The sequence below is a fragment of the Anopheles stephensi genome, unplaced genomic scaffold, assembly GCF_013141755.1.
Source record: "Anopheles stephensi strain Indian unplaced genomic scaffold, UCI_ANSTEP_V1.0 ucontig161, whole genome shotgun sequence".
Classification (NCBI taxonomy): Eukaryota; Metazoa; Arthropoda; class Insecta; order Diptera; family Culicidae; genus Anopheles; species Anopheles stephensi.
The window spans coordinates 47,501-57,500 of NW_023405082.1; positions in this window are offsets into that span (position 1 = coordinate 47,501).

A 10,000-nucleotide genomic window follows, 5' to 3' on the forward strand; every position below is an offset into this window, starting at 1 on the left:
ACTTCCAGCCGGGTATGGCTGCCGTACGACCTACAGGATAGATCATCGAACCACTTTTCGTGCATATTGTCCGTCGAGGGTATCACCTCGATACCCCCAACAGACCTTTGGACACTTCCTCACTACTCCTTGGAGCAGCAATCAGGGAACCATATAGTAGGAACAGCCGAATATGGAACTCTTTTCGTACTTTGGACACCTCCTATAACTTGTATGGCGACTTCGGGGACCTTCATTTCGTTCTCAGTTGGTACCCCTATTTCGGTCTTTGGACACCTCGTCTTACCCGTATAACTCACTTTAGGTCCACTTATTTGCCTGATATCTCATCGTGAACCCGTTTTTCGTACACCGTACACACCTAGGAACACCACATATGCGTTTCCCTTTCGATCGTGAAGTTTTCAAATTTTTCGATTTTTGGTCCTAGAAATTCATGAACGGTGGGAGACCAAAATTTTTCATAAAAAAAAAATTTTCACCGTTTGACCATAAAAACCTTCTTTTCGTACATACCCCATCATTTCTTCACGTTTTAGGCCATTTCTGAAATTTTCGCTTCGATAGTGTGTCCCCTATAATACAAAATGAACATTTTGCATCTCCCACAAGTGGCCATTTTTTTCCGCCACTGAAGAACACGACCTCGGGAACTCGGACCTAGGACGTGGCCATGTAAGTCATAGGCCACCCCAACTTTTGCAAAATACTGTTTCTTTTCACTTTTCATGATCTAAGGCGCGTTCCGACGGCGTTTTGAACAAATTTATGAGAAAAAAAATTTTGACCCTCGGACCAAAATTTTTTCGTTCGGGGCCCCATGGCCTATGGCCAGTATGGGAACTCGGGATGCCGATATGACAAAATTTGTCAAAAAATCACTAAAAAGTCGCTATGGCCCATTATTTAGAGCTTGTTGAGACCTTTCTAAAACACCTTGGTTGACCCCTGTCCGATAAGTAGTTTTCGAGATATTCGAGAAAATGTGATTTTTTGGGACTTAGAAAATTTTTGACCCGTACCCTAAGAAAAAGTGATTTTTTCATAGGACAATTTTTTCTTCGCAAATACTGTTTGGTTTCACTTTTCATTATTAGAAACGCGTTCCGAAGCCATTTTCATCAAAATCTCGTGAAAAAAAAATTTCACCCCCGGACCAAAAGTTGGCCGTTCGGTGCCCTATGGCCTATGGCCAGTATGGGAACCAAGGATGCCGATATGCGAAAAAGTGTCAAAAAATCACTTGAAAGTCGCTATGGCTCATTAAATAGAGCTTGTAAAGACCTTTCTAAAACACCTTGGTTGACCCCTGTCCGATACGTAGTTTTCGAGATATTCGAGAATATGTGATTTTTTGGGACTTAGAAAATTTTCGACCATGACATATATGAAAAGTGAATTTTTCATAGGACCAAAAAGTTTGTCCAAATAGGGTTTTGGTCCACTTTTTATGGTCAGATAAGTGATCCGATGCTATTTTCATGATCATTAGAGGGATTTCACGCTGTGACCAAAAATTTTCATACTTCATACTTGTCCCCGTGCCGTATATGGGAGGACCGGGGGAAGATGTGTTTGTAAGTCGTGATGTTCAGTGACGGATTTCTGGGACTTAGAAAAAAAATGTGCTCTCAGGCACATTATATGTTCCATACACACATGATTTTCATTCTTCATACTTGTCCCCGTGCCGTATATGGGAGGACCGGGGGAACATGTCTTCGTAAGTCGTGATGTTCAGTGACGGATTTCTGGGACTTAGAAAAAAAATGTGCTCTCAGGCACATTATATGTTCCATACACACATGATTTTCATTCTTCATACTTGTCCCGGTGCCGTATATGGGAGGACCGGGGGAACATGTCTTCGTAAGTCGTGATGTTCAGTGATGGATTTCTGGGACTTAGAAAAAAAATGTGCTCTCAGGCACATTATATGTTCCATACACACATGATTTTCATTCTTCATACTTGTCCCCGTGCCGTATATGGGAGGACCGGGGGAAGATGTGTTTGTAAGTCGTGATGTTCAGTGACGGATTTCTGGGACTTAGAAAAAAAATGTGCTCTCAGGCACATTATATGTTCCATACACACATGATTTTCATTCTTCATACTTGTCCCCGTGCCGTATATGGGAGGACCGGGGGAAGATGTGTTTGTAAGTCGTGATGTTCAGTGACGGATTTCTGGGACTTAGAAAAATAAATGTACCCTTAGGCACATTATTTGTATCAATAATTGTATCCCCAGCCTTTCATGGGGAACTTTTCCGTATTCCCGGACTTGTACATTTTTCGGGTTCCACCTCCCGACAATGTATCTCTACTGTGCATTACGTACCTGATAACGCACGGCACCCATTGGGTGACTCCACTTAACCATCTTTCGATAATGCCCGTGTTGCAGATATAATCCCAACACCTACCAGGCTTTATATGTACATCGAACGTTACATACGATGCACCCCGTATTCCCGGACTTGTACATTTTGCGGGTTCCACCTCCCGACAATGTATCTCTACTGTGCATTACGTACCTTATAACGCACGGCACCCATTGGGTGACTCCACTTAACCATCTTTCGATAATGCCCGTGTTGCAGATATAATCCCAACACCTACCAGGCTTTATATGTACATCGAACGTTACATACGATGCACCCCGTATTCCCGGACTTGTACATTTTGCGGGTTCCACCTCCCGACAATGTATCTCTACTGTGCATTACGTACCTTATAACGCACGGCACCCATTGGGTGACTCCACTTAACCATCTTTCGATAATGCCCGTGTTGCAGATATAATCCCAACACCTACCAGGCTTTATATGTACATCGAACGTTACATACGATGCACCCCGTATTCCCGGACTTGTACATTTTTCGGGTTCCACCTCCCGACAATGTATCTCTACTGTGCATTACGTACCTTATAACGCACGGCACCCATTGGGTGACTCCACTTAACCATCTTTCGATAATGCCCGTGTTGCAGATATAATCCCAACACCTACCAGGCTTTATATGTACATCGAACGTTACATACGATGCACCCCGTATTCCCGGACTTGTACATTTTGCGGGTTCCACCTCCCGACAATGTATCTCTACTGTGCATTACGTACCTTATAACGCACGGCACCCATTGGGTGACTCCACTTAACCATCTTTCGATAATGCCCGTGTTGCAGATATAATCCAACACCTACCAGGCTTTATATGTACATCGAACGTTACATACGATGCACCCCGTATTCCCGGACTTGTACATTTTCTTGTACATACTACCGGGCCAGGACGTGCCTTGCGTCCACCATAACACCACCAGGCGTAGGTCGCCTGAGAGGATCGATGCGAACGCATCTCTACAACTTGAAACTCCTAGCCTGAAGTCCCGTCGTTTGCGGGCGGTCGGTGGGCATCGAAACTAGTCAAGTCCACGGTCGGCGAGGTCGGCGGCCACCGGCGTTCCCTATGGTCAGGTACTAACACGTGCAGTGCGACCCCGCGCGATGCGGCCCAGTCTATGAAGCGGGGATGAGGCGCCAGGCTGCAGAGGCAGTTCCAGCGGATCTCGGAGGGTTGTTAGGCCCGCTAGCTTCCGATTGCCCATTAGGTTTTGAAGCGCTATCAGCTCGGATTGGTTACGACCTTAGAGGCGTTCAGGCATAATCCAGCGGACGTAGCGTCATACCAAAGTCCGGTCGAACTAGTATTGAGCCAGTGGTCCGTACCTGTGGTTCCTCTCGTACTGCACAGGAGTTCCGTTACGATAGCACGTATTAGCACACACCAGTAGGGTAAAACTAACCTGTCTCACGACGGTCTAAACCCAGCTCACGTTCCCTTGAAAGGGTGAACAATCCTACGCTTGGGGAATTTTGCTTCACAATGATAGGAAGAGCCGACATCGAAGGATCAAAAAGTCACGTCGCTATGAACGCTTGGCGACCACAAGCCAGTTATCCCTGTAGTGGCGATCGAGCAGCCGAACAGTGCAGACGCATCCACGCTGTGCTCCGCGAGGAAAAAGTGAAGTGGTGAAAACTCGGGAAATTCGGTAGTTAGGACAGTGGATTTTTGTGTCCGGCCCCCGATTGCCATCCTGAACCCCCCCTCCGAATTTTTCCGGAAAATTCGGAAAACTGGGGGAGTTTTTCGGGGAACGGTTTTCCGGGAATAACTCGCGTATTAGTGGACCGATTTGTTTAAGTGACGTATCAAAAGAAGCGCGCTATTGAGACGCACCAAACAGTGAAGACAGAACTAACGATTTCATGGAGTACGCCATTTTGTGGACGTTTAAAGTGCAAAACTTTGAGTGATTATAACTCTCAAACTATAAGTGCTGGCAGAGAGCTGCCATATAGTGGTTTGTGCGTTTTCCGGAGGCGAACAAGCTGTGAAAATTCCAGGCGGATCCGTGGAAAACTCGCGGAGTTATAGGCGGGGGAAATTTCCACCCAAAAAAGCACGCGGTTTTCGGTGTCGCGAAAATGGCGGCGTGTGTGTGAAATTTTGGCGTCGGTTAAAAGTGAGGTTGGAATTTCAAAATCTTCCGGACGGAACACCCGGCACCCGGTGTTCGAACGGGTTGTCCGCCCTGGTTTCCTGGAGTTCCCGGCGGGCCTTTTCTGCCCCCCCTTGGTGTACCAGGTGGTCAGTCCACCGATCCAGGCGTGCGACCCCTCCATCGACGCGTCTCGAAGAGGGGAGTTCGGAAGTGGCCACCCCGCCCCCCCACCACCCACCACCAGCCCCCCAGAGCGGATAAACCCCCCCCGGAGACGGTTTTTCCGAGTTTTCCCGGGGAAGGAGGGGAGATAGACGATCGGGGTCTTCGGACGGATTGTTCGGGCGGGTGCCCCCCACCCACCCCCGCAAAAACCCAACCAGTTTTCCACCACCAGGGGGCGTTCCAGCCGGAAAAGTGTGCAGCAGAAGAGTTTTCCGGGCGTAGCGGGAAAACCAGGCGTCTCCCGATAGGGGTTTGTTCGGGGAGGGGTGTCCGTTTACCTCGAAGAATACCCCCCCGCAAGGGTTTTCCCCCACCCCCCCTGGAAAATAGCGTTTTTCCGGGCCCCCCCCGTCGCCGAATCATACGCCGCACCCCACCGAGTGGGGTATCGATCGACGCGGCTTGCAGAGAGGAAGCATCTGAACATCATCCCGCCCCCCTACCTCCACCCACCACCCCCCCAGAGCGGAAAAACCGCGTCTTAAACGGTTTTTTCTGTTTTTCTGGCAGAAGGAGGGGGACACGAGCGTCGAGTTCTTCGGCAAGGTTGTGCACAACATCATTACACACCAAATCGCCGTTGGGTCCGAGACGATTGGACGTCATTTGGGGGAGTTACGCCCGGAAAAGCGTTTTCTGGGTTTTCCCAATTTTCCGACCGCACCCCCCAACGCGACCCCTCTATCGACGCAGCCTGAGACGAGGATTGCGGGGAACACCATCCCGCCCCCCTACTTCCACCTACCACCCCCCCAGAGCGGAAAAACCACGTCTGAAACGGTTTTTCCTGTTTTTCTGGAAGAAGGAGGGGGAAACGAGCGTCGAGTTCTTCTGGAAGATTGTGCACAACATCATCACACACCAAATCGCCGTTGGGTTCGAGACAATTGGAAGCCATTTGGGGGAGTTACGCTCGGAAAAGCGTGTTTTGGGTTCTCCATTATTGCGGCAGAAACCCTCACCACCAGAGGGCGTCGGAGTGAGGTATGAGCAGATTACTGCGTCCTCGGACGGTGTCCGTGGACACTACCATGATGGAGGGCGCGAAAAAACTCACCGCTGAGCCGAAAGTGTTGCTTACTCGCAGCAGCACAGCATCGAGCAGTACGACGAAGGCGACGAAGGCGACTTCCAGCAACAAGCCAGCTCCTGAGGCTCCTGAGGCGGCGCCTGTTATGGCGTCGTTGGCATCGCTGGAGAACACGCTCGCGATAATGTCCGATGAGCTTATAAGCACTCGGTTGTTGCTGCAGGCAAATCTGGATGAGCGCAAGGGGCTTCTTGACATGATCAAGGACCTTCAACGGGCGAAGGAGGAAGCTGACAGCCGGCACTGGAAGGAAGTGCAAGCACTGCGGGAGGAAATTCGCGAGATGGCTGAGCTTATCCGGAAGCTTGCAGCCAAACAAGATGCCTCTCCAGACGCGCCACTACAACCAGTTGCACAGCGCAGCCAGGCGGCCACCGGGTCGCAGCAGCAGCAGCAGGCGAAGCAGCAACAGCAGCAGGCGAAACAGCAACAGCAGCAGCAGCAGAAGCAGCGGCAGCAGCAGCAGCAGCAGCAGCAGCAGCAGAAGCAGCAGCAGAAGCAGCAGCAGCAGCAGCAGCAGCAGCAGCAGCAGCAGCAGCAGCAGCAGCAACAACAGCAGCAGCAGAAACGGCAGACGGGTGAGCGAAGCCAGCAGCCATCCAGCGACTTCCCCACCCTTACTGCTGCAGAGGATGCGATCGGCGATAACGGTGGCTCGTGGGCGCAAGTTGTCCGGCGCCCGGCTCGTAAGCAGCCACCACAGCAGCAGAAAACAGCAGCAGCACAGCCGGCGTCCAAAAACCAGCAGCAGGCGCAGGCTCCAACAAACGTGACTAATCGGCAGCCAAAACATCGTCCCGACGCCATCGAAGTCACGCCAGGCGAGGGTCAAGCCTACTTGGAGGCCTACCGGATGATTCGCTCGGCGACAGAACTGGCCCATCTGTCTGAGGTGCTCGGAATTGGACGGCGAACATCACGCTCGCGATTGGTTATGAGCTTGCCGGAATCCGCAAACTCGTTGGAGGTGTTTAACGCAGTGAAGGCATTCTGCGATAAAACAACTCCATCACTCGGTTGCAGACTTATCACCAACAAAGTCGAGGTTCGAGTAGATCATATCGACCCTTTAGCGGCGGTGAAGGAGGTGGCGGAAGCGCTGACAGCCCTTTCGGGGGAACCCATCAGCGAGAAGGAGGTTCGCCTGATCACGATGAACGACTCGACGAAGATGGCCTGGGTTCGAGTCTCCGAGAAGGCGGCGGAGAAGCTGGCAGGACAGCACATCAAGGTGATGTACACCTCGAGTCCTGTCAGCCGCGTGCAGCAACGACAGGATTGGCTGCAACGATGCTTCCGTTGCCTGGAACTCGGCCACGTGCAGGCGAAGTGCAAGAGCGCGATCGATCGATCGGACGCCTGCATCCGATGCGGGAAGACGAGCCATCTGGCGATGGATTGCCAGGAGGAGCCGTGTTGCGCGATTTGCAAGGGCCCGCACTCGATAGGTCACCCGACCTGCCGACGTTAAAAGTCCTGCAGATCAATCTCGGGCGGAGCCGTGCAGCTCAAGATCTTATGCTGCAGACGGCGAAGGAGGTTGGCGCGCATGTTGTCATCGCCAGCGAACTGTACAGGCCTCCGCGTGACAACATCAAATGGGCGATCGACGAGCAGCAGAACGTGGCTATTGTTGCAACCGGCGAATACCCCATTCAACATCTTGGAGGAAGCGCAGCCTCGGGATTGGTGGTTGCAACAATCGGGGGCGTTGCCTTTGCCAGCTGTTACGCACCGCCCAGCATCAGCAATGCGGAGTTCGACGACTATTTGGAAGCAGTAGAAATGGCGCTCGCCGGGTATCCTGCAACGGTGCTAGCAGGCGACTTTAATGCGTGGAACGAGGAATGGGGCAGCGCTCGCACAACATCGCGAGGCGAGAATCTGATGGGAACGGTCAACCATCTCGGGCTGCTGACGCTGAACCTTGGAAGCGAGCCAACGTTCACCGGCAACGGAGTCGCACGTGAAAGCGTGATCGACGTGAGCTTTGCCTCGCCAAGCGTCGCAGTTCCGGGTGAATGGAGTATCGTCAACAAATACTCTGGCAGTGACCACAGGTACATCGCATTCAGCGTAGCCATTCCAAGTAGGCGAACAAGCCAGAGTGGACGACATCAGCAGCATCAACACCAGCTACAGCGACGAGGAGGGCTGCACAACACCAGCGGCCTAGCAAGGCACGCCGGAGTGAGGTGGAAGACGGCACAGTTCGATCGCGAGTGCTTTGAGATAGCGCTCTCAAACAGCCGCTTCAGCCTCGCATCAACTCCGGACGAACTGCTCGTCGGCTTAACTGCTGCTTGTGACGGGGTCATGCAGCGAGTCACCGGGCCAACCTTTCGTGTCTCGCCGAAGATGTACTGGTGGACGCCTGAGATCGAGCGGTTGCGGGAGTGCTGCGCAGTCGCTGAGGGACAACGCCATCGGGCTACCACTCCTGAAGATCGAGCCGTCGCATCTTCCGATCTTCTTCGGCAACGCGGGCTGCTTGCGCAGGAAATCCTCCACAGCAAGGAACGATGCATGCAGGAGCTGATCGATAGCGTGGAGGATGATGTGTTCGGGATGGGGTACAAGGTGGTGATGGCCAAACTGCGCAGTCGCACACCACCTGAGACTGATCGCGCAGTTCTACAGCCGATTGTAGACACCCTATTCCCGACACATCCGCCGTTCGAGTGGCCAGCGATTGAGATGGACGACGAAGCGGATGTATCACCGATCACCAGCGAGGAGGTGATTATGGCCGCAACGAGGATGGCGTCGTCAAAAGCTCCGGGACTTGACGGCATCCCAAATGCAGCGCTAAAGGAAGCAGTGCGCCAGCACCCGGAGGTGTTCGCGCGAGTCTACGGCGATCTTCTGCAGCGCGGCGAGTTCCCGAGGCCATGGAAGAAGGCGCGGTTGGTGCTGATTGCCAAGCCAGGCAAGCCAGCTGGGGACCCGTCTTCGTATCGCCCGCTGCTCATGCTGGGAGCGGTTTCCAAGGTGTTCGAGAGGCTAATCCTCAACCGTCTCAACGACCACCTGGAAGAGAGCAATGCCATCTTGCTCTCACCATCCCAGTATGGCTTTCGTCGTGGGAGATCAACGGTGCAGGCGATCCAGCGCGTCGTCGAACTAGGCCAGCAAGCCCGGTCCTTCCATCGCACCAACTCGCGGGATCCCAGATGTCTGATGGTGGCAGCATTGGATGTCAGGAACGCGTTCAACGCAGCGAGTTGGCAGGCGATTGCACTAGCTCTGCAGGAGAAGCGTGTCCCTGCAACGCTTCAAAGAGTTCTGAGGAGTTATTTCTCAGAACGAGAGCTAGTGTACGAGACCAGCGAGGGACCGGTGCGGCGATCAACATCGGCGGGCGTTCCACAGGGATCGATTCTCGGTCCCACCCTGTGGAACGTGATGTATGACGGCGTGCTGCGACTGGAGTTGCCCCAGGGGACGGAGCTGGTGGGCTTCGCCGACGATTTAGTCGTCTTGGCGAAAGGCACCACACCACAGGCGGCGGCGGAAGCGGCGGAGACGGCGATAGCGGCGATAAGCGCCTGGATGACGGCGCACCATCTCGAGCTCGCCCCAGCGAAAACTGAGCTCGTGCTGGTTTCCACAATGCGGCGCTATAACACCAACTGTCCAGTTGCGATTGAAGGCCAGGAGAGATGGCCTACCAGGACCATCAAATACCTCGGCTTAATGCTCGAGGACCATCTTTCCTGGGGGCCACATGTGGACTACGTCACAGCGAAGGCAGCCAGGGTTGCGCAGGCGATCTCCAGGCTGATGTGTAATCACAGCGGCCCGAAAAGTGCGAAGCGACGATTGCTGGCCTCAGTCGTAGATTCGACGATGCGGTATGCGGCGCCAATCTGGCACACGGCAGTCGATCTACAGCAGTGCCGGCGGAGGTTGGCTCGCGTTCAGGGCCTATACGCGAGACCGGTGGCGCGCACTTTCATCTCGGTACGGAGTGAGGTGGCAGCAGTACTTGCTGGGGTTATCCCCATCTGGCTACAGGTGAAGGAGGACGCCAGATGTTACCAGCGGCGGCAGGACACGGGTATGCCCATCACTGTCATCCGAGCTGAAGAGCGAAGAAGTACTATCGAGGCATGGCAAGCGGAGTGGGATGAGCTGGAGCCCACAAGCCGCTTTACGAGGTGGACCCAC